Below are 17621 nucleotides of genomic sequence, written 5' to 3' on the forward strand. Positions count from 1 at the left end.
TGTTTTCCTAAGAATCAATGCTGTTGAACATCTTTTCACGTGTTAATTGGCCATTATGTATCTTCTTCAGAAAAATGTCTATCCCCATCCTCTGTTTACTTTTTACATTTTTGTTTTGTCTTTTCATGATTGAGTTGTAAGTATTTGTTTTATATTTTGGCAAGAAGTCCCTTATCAGGTATATAATTTGCAGCTGTGTTCTCCCATTCTGTGTGTGGTCTTCGCACTTCTTGATATCAGTCATCTCTTCTGCAAGCCTTGCATGGTGGTCTCCTGCTGTAGTTTTGAAATGTATCATTCATTGTCCTCAGGCCTCTTTGACAACTGCGACTCAAGTACTTTCACGTGAACATCTAGTCACAAACAGTGTTCCCATTTAATAGATGAGGAAACTGAGGCAAGAAACAGTGAAGTTAAGGACCTTGTCCAAGGAAGCCTTCTGGATAAATGGTGAAGGCAGGATGCCAACATGGCAGGTCTGGAACCAGTCGGGGATCTACACTGCTACCTATCATTTTGTGATCTTCATCTGTAGCCCCAAATGCTTTAGACTGTGTGGCCTGATGTCTTTTCAGCTTTAGAAGAGGTACCTGGATTGACCTGGAAGGGCTACCCCATTATATGGAAAGGGAGGCGAGTTTCAGATCCCTGGATGACAGCAGCACAAAAGCCCGAGAGTTCTGCCTGCCAGCCAGCCCCCGGCCTGCATAGCCCTGTCTCCCTTCATCTCCTGGGGCCCAGGCCGGATGGGAGAGTGGTGAGAAGGTGTCCCCAGGTTTGAGAGTGAGACAGTTCAGCAGTGGGGAGAAGAGTCCCTGTGCTCACTGTGGGTGAGGCTGTGGGAGAGAACTCATGTGCACCACAGTGTTTGCCCTTGATATGTTTTCTCAGGGTCTGACATTCTTGCCTTCTGAACTTTTGAGTAAGACGTGGGAGGAACCAGCAAGAGAGGGGAGTACAGGATTGCAGGTGGTCCCAGATAACTCAGGGAAACAGTCCAAGATTCCCGGGGAGTGACACATGTACCCCTTGAGTCTGAGCAGAGAGCTTCAGGGGCGAGTTTCTATATGTGGGTGCTGAGAGCCTGGGATTCGACCCTGAACTGATTTTGCTGGGAAATGGTCACCTGGCCCCCAGAGGGGACAGCCCTCCTGGCCTGTGACTTCAAGGTGTTGGGGGCAGTAGCAGGGGAGGGAGAAATTCAAAGCTGCTACTGAAAGGTTCTGTCCTTGGTCTATCACATCATATAGGACAAAGGGCTGAGAGACTAGCAGGAGAAGTTTGGGTTAGCCCCCTGGTAGAACTTCCCAACTGTGAGAGGGTGAATCAGCTGTGGCAGGGAGATTGGCCCTCTTGTCCCCTTGGCCCCCTTAGACAGAGACGTCGAGGGACAAGAGGAGTGGATCTTAGTGTGTGCTGGTCTGCATAGAGGCCAAGACAGAGGCCTGGATGAAGCAGCTTCTGGAGGAGCGTTCTTGGTTCTTTTGTCTTCTCCAAGAGGGGAGTCTTCTCCCAACTCACTGGCACAATCAGAGTCTTGAGAATTCAAATACAAGGCAAGCCTGACCTTGTGGGTAAAAAGATGACACCACCGACCCAGCATCTGCCAGCCACCTGCTCGCGCTGGTCCCTGTCGAGCAGTGCTGGGTTTGTCTCAGTGCCCTCGGACCCTTAGCTGGCCCTGCTCTTCGAGGCAGCTGGCAGGCTTGGGGAGCAGCCTCTGCCCATGCAACACAGTGTAAACCAATACCCTCACGAGTGAATGTGCCTTTGGTGCTCTGTAATCTCTGCCATCGGGTGCAGGCTGGAGGCCGGAGCCATGGTCAGAGCCAGCCAGAGCTCTGGGCACAGTCTGCTCTCTTGTGCTCAAATATCCAGCTTGAGGCAGGGGATGGGGAAACGTGTACTCTTTCCCCCTCAGCCTCCCTCCCTGTTTCCTCTCCTGCCAGACCTGTAGACAAGTGCAAGCTATCTGGACCTGTCAAGACCCCAAGATACCGACTCTAATCATATCTAAGAAAAGAAATTTAAGCTTCTGTCAATCAAACACTTTTTCTTACCCACCTAAAGCTGCTTTGCACCCATCATTTCCTCCCTCCCTCCCTCTCTTCCTTCCTCCAAATACTTCACTGATCCCCTGCTAGGTGGTGGGTACTGTGCAAGTCCTGGGGACACAAAAAGCTGTGCCTGGGGGTTGCCTGGAGATGGGCCGGGGGTGTCAGCCCAGCGCTGTATCCACTCTGACCCGCAGCCCGTGGGGAAGGGGCTCCGTCAAGTGCCGTGTCTTCTGGGGATGATTATGATCAGAGGGGCTGGCTTTGCAGAGAGTCTGATTCGAAGGGCCCCTGGGAGGATAGATGGCATTGAAGGCGGAATTGTTTTTCAGATTTAAAAGTGGCATAATGATGTGGCTCAAAGTCTGGAAAGTAAAAGGAAAGAGAAGCAATCAAATCTGACTGGCTTCCTGACACAATTGCTCTGGTCACTGTGGTGGGGTGGGTGGGATCTTAGCGGAATGCTGGAGGTGGTGGAGGTGAGCTGAGGGGCCAGAGCACCCTTGCAGGAGACCAGGGAGGTGAGAACAGTTGCAGTGTGGGGCCGAGGACGGGGCTGCTGTTCCCTGGGGCCCCTGCTGCTCCCAGGAGCTGAGCTGAGCTGGCCCGGAAACCCTCACCAGAGTCCTGGGGCTCCACTCCCCTCTCTGCCATTGAAGGGGTACAGGGGCCTCTTTTCTCCTTTGTTTGGTTTTCAGTTTTTCAGAGCAACTTTTTTTTTTTTTTTTTGAGACGGAGTTTCGCTCTTGTTACCCAGGCTGGAGTGCAATGGCGCGATCTCGGCTTACCGCAACCTCCGCCTCCTGGGTTCAGGCAATTCTCCTGCCTCAGCCTCCTGAGTAGCTGGGATTACAGGCATGTGCCACCATGCCCAGCTAATTTTTTTGTATTTTTAGTAGAGACGGGGTTTCACCATGTTGACCAGGTTGGTCTCGATCTCTCGACCTCGTGATCCACCTGCCTCGGCCTCCCAAAGTGCTGGGATTACAGGCTTCAGCCACCGCGCCCGGCTCAGAGCAACTTTTACAAAAGAAACCACACCAAACCCACAGTAGACATGTCCACGGAACCTGCCTCTCTTGCCCTGGTGGTCTTGGCTGGCTGAGGGCGGCCTGTCCTCACCTCCTCCCTGTGTGGCCACCTGGGGAGACTCCCCCAGGCCACTCAGAGCCCCATGCAGGTGGGGGTGGGTGGATGCCACCCCCGGCTCTGTGGGTGTGTGGCTCCCACAGTGGGGCTTCTTGCCTTCAGGCTCCAGCCCTCCAGCCTCCCTATTCAGCTCACAGCAGCATCTAGCCTTCTGTGGTAAAGGTCCTCTTTCTGGATTATTCCAGATGGTTCTTTGCTGAATCTATTCAGGCCTTGGGTGCTCCTCCCTGCCTTTTTGGAGGCTGGTTTGCTTTGGCAAAGTTGAGCTTCTTCGCTCATTGCCCTGGCCTGGCTTTGGGGCCAATTTCTCCATTAGTCTTGGAGAGGTGGCATCCTCCCTGGAGCCCACCTGCATCTACTCCCTCCCTCCCCTGCCTGCTACCTGGTACCCGTCTTCCTGCAGTAGACCCCTTCCCTCTTGGTCCATTCACTCTCCCAGTCCCTGCCTTCTGTCTGACGGGCAACTCTGAGGCTGTTTATGGGAAAAGGTTTCAAGGGATCTGGGGTCTGGCGAATGATCAGTCCTTTTTCCTTTCGATAACCCTCCCTCTGCTTCCTTAGCTGCTCATGGATGATTCATCCCCTATAAATCTCCTTCTTTCTTCTCTGTGTCCCTCTCCCTGGCATGAGACTTTCTAAAATCCTGCCAAAGTCACTGAACTCACATAGCTTCAGTAATAGGCTGCCTTCATTAAAATTAAGGGCAGTATCTCAGAGTGGGCCGGAGGGGGTAGAACCCACGTCCTTGGGAGGTGATAATCTTTAGGTGGGAAGATCCTTTGGGGGCCCCGTATGGTTGGGAGCATGGCCTTGGGACTCAGGCTGTCTGGGCTTTAGCCCTAGCTCTACCTCTTGCATTTTGTTGACCTTGGGTGAATCATTTAGCCTTTCTGGGCCTCAGTTTTCTCACTGTAAAGTAGGGAGAAGGCTAGTACCTTTATTAGAGCATTGAGAATTAAAAGAAATAATCTGCAGGTACCTAGCTCAGCCACTATTTAAGCATTAGCTTTTGCTAATACCACTACCTGACCTTGGGTGGCATTTTGTAAAATACTTCCCTGAGTTCACCTTCAACCATCCCAGTTCTTGGGCTGGACTTTGAACTGAGGCCTCTGGCTGCAAGTCCAGTGTTCTTTCCACTATGCAGAACTAGGTGTCTGTGAACCTTTTCCCCACCATCATCCAAATGCCAGGCTCCATCCCCAGGTGTGACTCACTCCTTCTGCTCAGGGGTCCTGCCTCCCTGGCACTGGTCATCATTGACAGCCAGACTGCAGATTTTGGCCTCCTCCCTTTGAGAAAACACTTCCACCTGTGGGAGGGTGGGAATGACATGAGGACAGGCCTAACCTTGAGTCCATGCGATTGAAGAAGAAGATGAAGAAAAGGAAAAAACCTCCATCATCTACGTTCTTTGGTACTTAAGCTATCCTCAGTCACATTTGCTTCTTCATTCAACAAGTCTTTATTGAGTGCTTACTCTGTGCCAGCCACTCACTTTTCTAGATGCTGAGGACAGAACAATGAATGAAACAGAGATCCCTGCCATGTGGAGATTCCATTCTCGTGGAGGCAGACAATAACACATTTTTTAAAAGACATAATAAATAAATGAAAGAGCCTGTTTGAAGTTGAGCAACAGTCTGGGAAAAATGGAGCAAAGTAGGGTGATTGGGAATGGGGCACTGAATGAGTTGGTATTTTTAAAAAGGGGAGTTGGTCAGTCCAGGCCCTCTGAGGAGGAAACACTTGAGCCAAGACTTGAAGGAGGTGCAGGAGCTGGCCAAATATCTGGAGAAGAGCATTCTGGGAAGAGGGAGCAGCAGGTGCAAAGACCCTGAGGCAGGGGCCCACCTGAGATGTTTGGGAAGCTGGAAGGAAGACAGTGTGACCAACTGCAGGTTGTGTTGGGAGATAAGGTAACGGGGAGTAGATGACCTGGGGTCTGGCAGCCATGGTAAGGATTTGGCTTTGCCCTCAGCCTCTTTATCCAATGATACCTTGTAAAGATCTTTCCATAATAGCAGGTGAAGAGTCTTCTCATTTTGTTCAGCTGCATACTATTCCATTGTATGTGAGGACTACGTTTTAATAACTACATTTTTAAAACTGCCTTTAAATCATGGAAACATTTAAGTTGTTTCCAATCTTTTGCAGTTTCCAAAAAGTGCTGCAGTAAATAGTGTTGTACATATACCATTTTCATTTGGGTAAGTCTATCTATAGGACAAATTTCTGGAAGTGGAATTGCTGGGTAGAAGAATATATGTGTAAATCATTTTTATAGGCAGGGCCAGATTGGCCTTCATAAGGATTGTATTAATTGATGCTCCCAGTCAGTGATTTGGTTGGGGATGAGGAGGAGAATCATTTCCCCACCGACCTCCTTTAATGTACACCTCCCCCTTATGTGAGATACTGTTAGGTACCCATAATTTCTTGTACTCCTCATGACTCTCCTGTGGCCTGAGTACTCGTGTTCCTATTTCACAGCTGAAGAAACAAGCACAGAGAGGTTAAGTAACCTACCAATGTTTACACAGCCAGGGAGGGACAGAGCTTGGATTCTGACCCCTACCATTTCTCAGCATAGCATTTCTCACCATTTTCCACAAGGTAGGAGTCCTGAGGATCGCTGCCCCTCTGCCCCCTGCAGTTGGGGTCTGAGAACCTAGGGAATAGGAGGTGAGTAAAAATGGGCAGCATGCCTGTACAGCTCTGCCCAGCGCTGTGCCTGCGTCCTGGAGACCCTTGCAGGCCAGTGATGGGGGAGAGGAGAGGCCAGCCCAAGGGATCTGGAGCCACAGTGGCTAAGCTGGCCAGCCTCAGCCCTCTCCCTGTGTCCTCCCTCTGCCAGCCCCAGTGGAGAGGCCTGGGAGGCTGGGGACTAGCTAATTCTGCTCTGGGTGAAGAGCTGCCTGCTGCTGTCTGCTGGGTCATCTTGCTCCAGAGATTGAGTTTCAGCATTTCACTGATGAAAATAAATCAGCCCCTTGATTGTCCTGCATGGCTTGGGAACCTCTGCAGCCTGGCGTGTGTTTACAGACTTCCTGTAAGTCCCTGTTCCTGTCCTAGCCTCAGGGGCTCCATGGCTGCTGCAGAAATAGCCTCAGACAAGATTGGAGCCTGAAGCCACCCGGGCAGGACCAAGGAGAGGAGAAATAGGCCCACAGAGTCCAGGGGCTCTGGGATCCAAACAGGGCCTGGTGGTGGAGTGTCTTCTCTGAGTTGTATCCTTGAGGATTAAGATCCAAACAGGACTTTAGGGATCCCCTACTTGCTGTCAGCCATTGCACAGGGGAGTAAACTGAGGCCTGTCTAAACTCACCCCTTAGAATTCTGGCCCCTTGGCTCCCAGTCTGCTGCTGCAGCCAGACCACGTTTTCTTTTCTTTCTCTCTCTCTTTCTCTCTCTCTTTTTTTTTTTGAGACACAGTCTTGCTCTGTCTCCTAGGCAGGAGTGCAGTGGCATGATCTCGGCTCACTGCAACATCCGCCTCCTGGGTTCAAGCAATTCCCTGTCTCAGCCTCCCAAGTAGCTGGCACTACAGGTGCCCGCCACCATGCCCGGCTAATTTTTCTATTTTTGATAGAGATGGGGTTTCAGCACTTTGGCCAGGCTGATCTCGAACTCCTGACCTTCTGATCCACCTGCCCCAGTCTCCCAAAATGCTGGGATTGCAGGTGCGAACCACCTCGCCTGACCAGTATTTTCTTTAGATCTGTTTGTTGCACCGTGGCTGGTTAGAGGTCTAGCAGAAGAATTGAAGAGGTGAATTTTAGCTGCTGCTGGAACGATGGAGGTCTGACATTCAGGAGAACCCCACCTGCCTTTGGGGAATCTGAGAAACAGAAACAGGTGCCAGAACTAGATTTTCTAGATTTTCTGAAAGTTGAGAAGAATCCTTTTACCCCATACATCTGTCTAGGTGGGATGAGTGACCACGGCTGGAAAACAAGGCAAACTGAGGGTTTGACGAGGCCCTGGCTCATTCTTATGCAAAGGGGACTCAGGAGTCTCACCGCAAAGTCCCTTTTCTCCTGCCCCCCCCTTTCTTTGATCAAGCATTATTTGCACTCACAAGACTATCCCTCAGGGACATGAGGTGTCCTGTCTCAGACAATCCTGGCTTCAGGATACTGGGCCAGGATGGTCAATCCCAGGCCATTTATCTCCCTGTGCCCTGGGGAGCAGCAACAGAGCTGTTGATGGGTGAGGGGAGCTTCAGACTGCCTGATCTTTACATCTTTACAGCCAGTCAGTGTGCTGGCTGTTCATCTGAGACTTAACGCCTTTGATTGCTTTAAAAAATTGTTTGCAGCAAAGTGTTCTTGGATGTGTGTTCTCCTTTTCCAGGTGCAGTGAGATCAGATTTTGATATGAAAGCTCAAAGCTTCTCAGATCTCTCCATCCCTTTCTTCCTATCTCTGTCTGTACATTGCTTGAGAACCTTCCAGAAGCAGATAGGTGCTCCTTATGTGATGCAAAAACAGAAAGGCCCAAGGGTGGTGTCCTGGCTCCTGTCTCCTAGGTAGGCCTGTGTTCCGTGGTTTGGTGGCCTCTGCATGAGTGAGTCACTTTCAGCCTAGGCCTAGATGGAATTATTTAGGGAAGGAAGCAGATACCCACCCAGATCCTCCACCCACCTCTGCACCTACTCATGCATGGAGCCACATGCATCCCTCCACACACACCCACCTCTCATGCATGGATCCAGATGGACCCCTTCACTCACACCTACGTCTCATGCATGGAACCACATGGACCCCTTCACTCACACCCACCTCTCTATGTGGGATCACAAGGACCTCTTGCCCCACTGCATAGCCCCAGCCATCAATGTTGGGAGCTGTAATTATAAAACTGCCCAGCCAGTTTCGTAACCCAACTTGTAAGTGGATGCTGAGACCTGCTTTGGGTCAAGAATAAGTGATTGACCTCACTTGCAGAGATGGGTTCATTTGTGTGAATTATAAACCACCTCTGAGACAGTGTTCTACTTGTTTCCAGAAGTGCTTTTGCTGGAAAGCATGCCCTGGTAGCATTGTGAGGATGAATGCAGAAAATTTCCAGGGAATCGGGTTGATGGGGACAGTGCTCACTTGGCTGCTAGAGTTCGTTATAAACCAGCATTGTGACTTTATTGTCACTCTCCACTCCTTTTTTCTTGCTGGATCTTCTAAGACCTGACGCTTTGCTTCCTCCATCTCCTTTCTTGTTTCTCCTTCCCTTCTGGGAAGCAGAAAGAGCATGAGTGTCAGAGTCAGACTGGCAATGTAATCCTGAGTAAGCCGCTAGGTCCGAGCCTTAGTTTCTTTATCAGGAAGATGGGCATAACAATGCCCACTTCGAAAGGCAGTCATGGAACCAAACAAGGGGACCTCCATTAAAGTGCAGGCACATAGTCAATAATGTGCCTGCCTCATTCCATTCTACCCTCTCCTTCACCCTTACTCCCAAAGCCCCTTATCCCCTCTCCCAATTCTCCCTCCATCCTCCGCAAATGAGGACTGCCACTGACATGGTGTCCATGTCCTGGGAGCAGTAAGGGTGGGGAGAAGCAGGAGGGCAGTGAGTGGATACATTCCAACCCTCATCCAACATGAACATCTGCCTGGGTGTTGGCAATTCCCTTCCTGAGTAATCCTCTGGCACTGGGGCTCCTGTACTGTTCTCTGGGCCTGCCTCTGCCCACTGCCTTCCTGGGATGGGGAGTGTGAAGACCCTGGAAGGCTAAGGCCCTGCGAGGGATGCCTGAAGCTCGCCCTGCTTCTGTGGCCCTACCTTCCCTGTCCACTGGGCTGGGAGGCAGGGAAGAGGTCCTGGAGAGGTCTAAGGACATGTTTTCATCACATATGCAGCTGCTGTGCCCACCCCAGGTAGCGGGCTCTTCCTCCCTCTATCCCTAGGTGTTTGAGACCTTGACACCATGCCTATCTTGGGGGACCCCTTCCTTCCCCCACCCTGACTACTCCCTCCAGCCACCCCTTTTTCTTCCTTGATGGCTGTCCACCATAGAACCAGAAGTTTTAGGGTTTGAAGCTTATCTCCCCCCGCTCATTTTACCACTTTGTCAACGGCGTCCCATGAGAAGGAAATCACATGCCCAGTGTTAAGCAGTGAAGTTGTGGCCCAGCTGGGGTTGAAACCCAAGACTCCTGAGTCTCACTTCAGAGACTGGTCTGTTCTACGCTAAGCCTCTCACCCCTCAGTCGAGCTCAGGGCTTCTTCTCACCTGCGGTACTACTGGCATTTGGGACCGGATACTTGCTTGTTGTGGGGTCTGTCCTGTGTATTGTAGGATGTTTAGCAGCATCTTTGGCCTCTACCCATTAGACACCAGGAGTATTTCTTCCAAGTGTGATAACCCCAAATATCTGCAGTTATTGTCACATGTTCCCTGCAGTTATTGTCACATGTTCACCTTGGAGGTGCATCTCTTTCCTCTGACCTCTCATCTTTGTGAGCTCATCTCTCCCTTCACTGGGGACACTCTGTTCTGTTTCCTCCCTCTGTTCTGGGATGGGGCTGCTTGGAAACGAACACACTCAGCCATTCTACTCCTTAAGAGAAAGAACGAAGAGCCAGGGCAGGAATGTTGCTGCCAATGAAAAGAAAGAGCTTGACAGGAAGGGGCTAAGCCTCAGGAGGGGGTGGCCATGGAGGCTGGACCCCCTTCCTCCCTGGAGAGACCCCTCAGTGTGAGTGAGGGGCCCTGGCCACGTGGCTCCAGCCATAGGTCTGCTGGCTAGAAGGATGGTTTAGAGGGATTGGGGGTATTTGCTTGACCTATAGTTGGGGAGTATGTCTTCATTATAAAAGTGCCCGCCCATGTCCCACTTTCCTTGCACGGCTAGACCTGCAGACACTGGTGGCTCTTCTGTAATGAGAGTTCATAGTCTCTGAGCACTCAGCTCATGGCGTCTGACTGAGATTTGGCAGTGGTGAGGACTCCCTCAGAGAGCCAGGGGCCCTGGTGGCGTTCTCAGTCCCGCACTGACCATCTGTGACTGTGGGAAACTCTTTTCCCCTCCCTGAGTTGGACAGATGAAATTGGGTGGGTAGGTTAGGCTGGATGAACTCACCACATCCTCTGGCTTGACCGTTCTGGGATTCTAGCAAATGTCCTGGGCTGGCTGTCTACGGTGTGGCGTCAAGTGGCAAATCTGGGGTCTTGAAGAATCCTTGGTACCTGAGAAGTCTCCAGAAGGTATCCAGGCCCACCCCTCTCCCTCTAAAACTTGTGTTTCATCAAACTTCCCTGCTCAGGGCCATCTGAAAGGGTACAGGGAATACTCAGCTGTCTCTGAAGACAGAGTAATACCATCATCTTTCAAGCTTAGTTTAACCCATCCCCTATTGGGAAATACTTTTCTCCTGTCATTTTCTGTAGTTTGTTTTAAGAAAAAAAAATTGTCTCCCCCCGCCCAATAGGAAACATGGTAAAATGAATTGTATCCTTTTTTGAACCAGATTTGCCATGTCCCGCCCTCTGCCCAAGCCCCCAGGAAGTCCTTTCCTATTTATGCGGGCAGCTGAGGTCATGCCCATCCTTCTCTCCATGTGGTCCTTGATGCTGAAGCCATCTCTGCAGGTAGAAGTGGCAATGCATTTTCAGGCGTACCGTTGGCAGTGGCCAGTGTTGGGATAGCCTCAGTATTTGTTAATGGAACGCTATCACCTCCTTGGAGTCTGTGCCTTGGAGTCAGAGCCTCTTCTCTGTACCGGGCATTCCAGGCCATGGTTTTCGAGCAGAGATAGGGTATGTCCTAAAGCTTATGTATTGGGTGTGATACATATGGCCGGATGAGATAGGGTCACAGAGGTACTGCTTAGGGGGCAGGGGGCACAGGGCAAGAAAAGGGAGACAGGGAAGCCCATGCCACACTGCTGGTGGTCTGTCCTTTGGAACACCTGTGTTCTGTGCACTGTGCTGAGAGTTTTTCATGGGTTCTATCAGTCTTTGCACTACTTTCTGAGACACAATGACTAATATACCTATTTTACAGATAAGGAAACTGAAGCTCAGGCAAGTAATTGGCTCAGGGTTGTCTCAAGCTAGTCATTGGTAGTCTCTGTATTCAAATCAATGTCTGTTTGACTTCCAAGTCCATGTTCTTAACCTGCAGATACTGAAGTGATGAGAATGAGCAGGGCTAGGCATGATCTTAGTCTGCATTAACAAAATCATAGTTTCCAGAACATGGGATGTGACAGGCCTCTTGTGCCTCTCATAGGTCAGGGTGCCCACATGGGACGTTTGTGGGTCCCTTGCTTCAGAGTGATCAAGAATGACTGGAAGCAAGTTGCAGATAAGCAACCAGAAAGTCTGCTGGGCTCAGGGACTTGCAGGGAGAGGCGTTCTCTGTCAAAGGGGAGATTCGGGAGGATAGGCATGTCTCATTCAGTATCTGAAGGGCTCTCCCGAGGGAGTGATTGGTTTGTTTTGACCCATTCCATTGACCACCATAAGGCCAATTAGTGGAAAAGACAGGGCTTCTGGATGTTTTTTGCTATGTTGAGCTAAAATCCACTATTACAGCCCCCTAAAGGTGAGCTGGGCTTTTGGAGGAAGACAGAGAGATCCCTGTACCTGGAAGCATTTGAATACAGCTAAGAACAGTTTTTGTCAATTCTGGCCGTCTCTTATTTGCAGTGGGGAGCATTTTCAAATTCATATTCCCAGGCCCCTCCCAGACAGATTTACCTCTGGGTGGAGTCGTGGTTCTTATAAAACTTCCCGGGGGCTTTCTAGTATAGCTGCTCCCCTGGATGGTAGTGGAGAACCATTGGACGGGGTTGCCACTGGAAGGAACTGTTGTGTGGTAGTGTTTTCCAAAGCATGGGTTCAGGGGTCAGACTGCTAGTTATATATGAAGTGATATTAGGTATATTTATTTTGATGCATATCGGAAAAAAGGTATATATTTTGCACATTGAATCTGTGACATCATGGATATTGTGCTTAGAACTAATTTAAGTTAAATGAAGTTTATTTTTATAACTCACATAATGATAATGTAGATGGTATTCAGATGGGCAAATAATCATGAAGGTTGTATGCAAACAAAATCTCTGCTAATGCTGTTGTGGGTTGGGTGGGGTGGGGACAAGTGGGTGAACTGGAGTGCCTTAAATCTTTCAGAAGCCTGGGGTTTGTTGGTTAGTTCTAGAAGGTTCTATGGAGGTAGGAGGATAATTGCCATAGTTTGTCCAAACTGTGGTCTTCCCCAGGTGAAGCCTGAGGCTTGGGACCCATCTGCTTCCCCTCCCCTGCCCTTCCTGATTTTAATGGTCTCTTTGAAGTCTGTGACAAGCTGTCTCACTTTATCTCATCAGTGAAGATAGGGCAGTGCGCTGGGCATGGTGGCTCATGCCTGTAATCTCAGCACTTTGGGAGGCTGAGGCAGGTGGATCACATGGTCAGGAGATCGACACCATCTGGCTAACATGGTGAAACCCCATCTCTACTAAAAATACAAAATTAGCTTGGCATGGTGGTATACACCTGTAATCCCAGCTACTCGGGAGGCTGAGGCAGGAGAATCGCTTGAACCTGGGAGGAGGAGATTGTTGTAAGCCAAGATGGTGCCACTGCACTCTAGTGACAGAGGGACATTCCGTCTCAAAGAAAGAAAAAAAAAAGATAGGGCTGTACAGGGCACTGGGTACCATTTTTGTTCTTCCCCTTATTTTCTTTCTTTACCCTCAAAGAGCAACAGCCAGGGAGGGGTACTGACAGTGAGGAGGGGCTGAGGGCTCAGGTGTCTGATTTCCCATGCTCAGGGGAAACAGAGGGAGGAGTAAGTGGGCTGTGCCTGGCAGGGCTCTCCCTCCCAATCCTGCAGTACCAAACCTAGCTGGGAAGGCCTGGGCATGAGGATGGGGTGACCACTGCTTAGGGCAAGCCTGTGTCCATGGAAGCACTTTGGGGTCGCAGACTAGCTGGGGCCCTCTGCATGGAGACACCATTCACTGAGGCTCCCACTGGTCTGGCCGCAAAGCCCAGATCACCACCTGTCCACTCTGAGAACTGGGTTGGGAGATTCAATTGATATACAAATAAGTCACAAACAGCATGCTAATAAGAGTGGGGATTTGCTGTCTTCTTATCAGTTAGGGACTCCTGGCACTTTTCAGAGCACACCGGGGTCACGGTAGGAAGTTGAGGGCCATTCACCTGTGTTTCAGCTGCATAGTCTGCCTCGGACCTGGGTGGTTGGGAATGAGGGTGAGGCACTGCGAGCTCTGAAAAATGATACTGTGCTATTCATGATTTCCACAGATGGGAACAAGCAGAATACCAATAGCCAGTCAATTGGAGCATCTCAGGTGGCCTGGAGGATCAATATGCCCAGCCAGACACACACTGGCCTTCCTAAAGTTAGGCCCCCAAAAATGTCAAGCTCACCAAGCCAGAATCCAAAGCTTTGCACCGAGAACGTCGTGTTGGGTCTCCTGTCCCCTCCTGGAGCCCTGCTGGGGTGATACCCCGGTCCTTCTGTTCAGGCCCTGTGTCCACCTCTGGGAGGTGCAGGGCCCTGTGGGAGGTTTTCCTTTTTCCTTTTTCCAAGTCAAGGAAGTGTCCTGGCTCCTAGACTCTGCCCTGTGGAGGGGAAAGAGAGGGAGAGAGAGGGGAAAAAAAGATTTCCACCTTATTGTTCAGCAGCTGGAAAATTGTTGTCATCTGTTCTGCCTTCCATTTGCCGAGAATGGAAAAAAAATGTGGAAAATTTGGGGAAATAAATCTCAGTACCCTCATAGGACCTCTCTCCCCTCCCTCTCTGGCCCTTGCATCCCTGCCTCTCTGCTCGGGGGCTCAGTTTCACTTTGCTCCCAGGTTCTCTCCTGCTTCTCCTCAAGGCACTGGGGCTGCCATGGGTTTGGGACTGGGGCTGAGCTGGGCTGTGCTGGGACAGGGCTGGGACCCAGCTGTGCTGGGACCCTGGGACCGGGCTGGGCTTGACTGTGCTGGGTGAGAGTTGAGCAGGGGCTGGGGCTGGGCTGGGGCTGGGGCTAGGGCTGCACTGGGCTGGCCACTTTTCCTGACTCCCGGCCGGTGGGAGTGGAGGGCTTGGGAAGCCACTGTGATGTCATTCAAGAACTGCATAGCTGCAGGATGATAAGTGAAACCCTGGGGACCCAGCTGGCTGAAATTACAGACAGTTTTATCCCACTGGCTTCCTACAAGCCAGAGTGAGGCAGAGCAAGCCGAGCTGGGGTGAGAGCATGCAGGAGAGTGGAGGGAGGGAGGGAGGGAGTGGTGTGTGTGTGTGTGTGTGTACATGGGCAGGCAGGCGGCACTGGCTCCTCCCACCCCTGACAGTCGGAGGGAGCTTGAGTAGGACACAGACGGCACTTGGAGCTGCAGCCCTGTAAGAATTACTGGGAACTTGGGCACCAGGATCAAATCAGAGTGGGCTTCCCTCTCCTTCCTCCCTCTCCCTCCAGAGGGTAAGTGTCTGCTGGGCAGTTGTTTGGCCTGTGAGTGTCCTTGTGTGGCTTTCTGCTCGACCTGGGCTTGTGGGGTGGTGCTTCCGTGCTAGGAGGGTGTGGAGGGGTAGGCTCTGTCACGACCCCACCCGGGAAGGGCTTGTGGCTGAGCGGGGCTTGGCCCCCTGTGCTGCTGTCTGATGTGGATGTGACAGGCCTCATGGTCCCCCTCCTTAACTTGCTTCTGGGACACGTAAGAGCCACGGCTGTCAGGTCAAGGGTGCCTGGGTTGGTGGGGGGCCGTGTGTCTGAGTTGTACTAAGTCTTATGGGGTGATGGTTCATCTTGGGCGCAAATAAGGTGGGGAGAGGGAATGAGGTGGAAGCATGGATAGCCCCCCTGAGGTGTTATTCGGGATGCCCCTCCCTGCATCTGTGGCCTGAGCTTCGGGGCACCTCCGGTGCTCACCATTCCCCGCCAGCCTCCTGTGGGCTTCCATTCACGGCTTTCTTCTGACTTTGGCAGGGCTCTTGGAAGTCTGACTCCCTTCTGGCCAGGGATCTTTGAGTGCCCAGGCTGGCACCCTGGCCCGGCAGAGAAGGATTCAGCTTGTTGTGAGCTCTAGAGCTATTTTTATCATCCTGAGTGTACCTGTGGTGTCTGCTGCCCGTATAGGCTGAGGGTAGGGGTGGGAGTGCCAGGCTCGGGTTATAGCTGCAGGCTAGGGAGGACACAGGCCAGGCCAGAGTCAGGAGGCTGGGTCTGAGTGTTCACATTTGTCCTGTGGGCGTGGGCTGTCCGAGGCAGGGCAGATCACTCACCCTGCGGGCCCCTGGTCCCTCGGGACTGAAGTCAAGGTTGAGATCAGGTTTTCTGCTCCTACTCCCTTTTTATGGAGGGCATGGTATGAATTCAAGTAAGATGGTATCTGGGAAAATTGCCATGGGTCCTTCCTAAGGAGGGCCCGGGGACACATTTATCATTGTCACTTGACAGAAGCAGCATATATTATGTGGTCTTGCGGTTCTGGGTCCACAGCCATAGTTGGAGAGTCCGTCTTCCAACGACCCCAGCCCCAGCCATCTTCACCTTGAAGCGGCATGAGGAGCAAGAACACTGAAGGGGGAGCCAGGATTCGGTTTTACACTTCCTTGCTGGGTGACCTTGGGTGGTCCTGAGCCTGCTGAGCTTCATTGTCAGCCTATAAAGTGAGGGGTGGGCAGGGGATTAACTCCTCCCCTAGGGCCCTTCAGCTCTAAAAGCCCCAGGGCTCAGCTGACCTCCCTGGCCCTGAAGATCCCAGTTCTGCTGTCCCCCAGAGGGCCTGCAGCAGCCATGGGTGGGAGGGGCTCTATTTTTGATTTCAGTCTGAAGCTTACTTTCTCCATCTTCAAGGCCACAGGCTGACGTTCAGATTTGGGCTCCATGCGGGTCTCAGGCCTTGAGCCTCCCTCTCTCTTTTTCTTGGACTCAGCGGAATGGGGGGATGGCCAGGAGAAGCCCCGCTGGGCCACCCTCCCTAGGTCCAGAGGCAAGCTCGTGGGTGATACTGGTGAGGTCACTTGCTTAGAAGACAAAGCCACCTGTGACAAGATTGGCAGCACAGCCCTAAGAAAAATCTTGTTCTCTTCTGTTCACTTTCTGAAGGTGCAGTGGGTTCCCTCCGATATGTGCTATTAAGTAGGAAGAAAGACAGTGTCTGTTTGTCACTCATGGACTGGTCTGTCCCTGCACACAGGGGCCTGTGCTTGTCCATGTTTCCAACGTGCCCCGAAGTCTTCTGGCAGCACCTGGCACCTGCCCTCTTTGCTGTTTCAGAGGCTATGTCTCTGTGTGGCTCTCCTTCAGAGGTTCCGGGATTTCTCTTCAACCCCTAATTCTGCAGATCTTCAGAGCCCCTGTGCAGGTCCATTCCCCTTGAGAAAGTTCCAGAGCTTGCTGCAGGCTGTGCAGAACAAAGGGCTGCCTCAATTCCCGGCTGTCTGTGGGAAGGGAAGCTGACATGGGTCGAGGCCAGGACTGTCACAGACTGAGCCCCAGGAAGTCCCTGCCACCAATGCCAGGATGTTTCAGGAGGCCAGGGTCTTCCTGGAGCCAGAGGCTGGGCTTCTCCTCGCTGTCCTCATGCCTTCCTCACATCACTTCCCCCGGCAGGTGAAAACCCAGTGGGGTGGTCTGAGCCACTTCTCAGGCTCCTGTAGCTGCAGTTCCTGTTCAGTGTGTTGTTCCGTTTCACCCGGCTGGAGCCTGACAGTCTCCACACAATTCCTGGGTGACAGGATCTCCAGAGACAGCACCCTAACTTTTTGATGCTTATGCTGTATCTTGGGATCCACAGAGAGCTTTGGGATGTCCATCAACTCCCTTATCACATCTCCCAGGGGTCCTTGGTCTAGGACAGCGACTGTCCACTGGGCTGGAGTGTAGCTGGAGAGGTCTGTGGGGAATGCCATGGGGTAGGCACTGGTTCAGGGACCTTAACTGCACCCAGCCTTTGCTGAAGAACATGAGGAATACCCATCGCTCATGTTTTGGCTGCATGGACACTCTTCCCTCACCTTTGGGAGAAGCTTGGGGTCCCCTTAGAACCCCTGATTTTTCACTGGGTGGTGGTGAAAGAAGAGGATCCCAGTGGCTGACAGGACTACATAAAACTTTCTGGGCTACTCAGTGTAATGCAAAAAGCATTTATGGAACACCGAATATGGGCCAAGCACTGTTCTCTGGGGCCATTCTGTACAGCCATGCAAGTTACACACTGAGCTCCAAGAAGCATCAGTCACACAGACCACATGTGGATAGCACCATCCAGGAACCAGGCCCTAAGGAGAGGGAGAAAGAGAGAGAAATAAAGACTTTTCCTCAAGGAGCTCTCAGCTCAGTGGGAAGATAGCCATGGACATGCGTAGTGACCATTCTGTGGGTGACTGGTGTCACAGTAGAGATGTCTGCAAGGGACAGCAGGGGCACGGTTGAGGTTTACCT

At 51.6% G+C, this 17621-nt stretch overlaps 1 protein-coding gene across 21 annotated transcripts in view; it reads left to right on the forward strand.

Moving 5' to 3' along the window:
• The window catches only part of TNS1 (tensin 1), a 212175-nt gene that overhangs the window by 141872 nt on the left and 52682 nt on the right, over window positions 1–17621 (forward strand). Inside the window, exon 1 of one of the 21 annotated variants that reach the window (XM_074399051.1) lies at window positions 14494–14657. The exons of the other annotated variants lie outside the window; for them this stretch is intronic. The gene's annotated coding sequence lies outside the window, so the exon portion shown is untranslated. Of the gene's footprint in view, window positions 1–14493; window positions 14658–17621 lie in introns of those variants that run through there. 21 annotated transcript variants of the gene reach the window in all.

This window comes from Saimiri boliviensis, chromosome 5 (assembly GCF_048565385.1).
Source record: "Saimiri boliviensis isolate mSaiBol1 chromosome 5, mSaiBol1.pri, whole genome shotgun sequence".
Lineage (NCBI taxonomy): Eukaryota > Metazoa > Chordata > Mammalia > Primates > Cebidae > Saimiri > Saimiri boliviensis.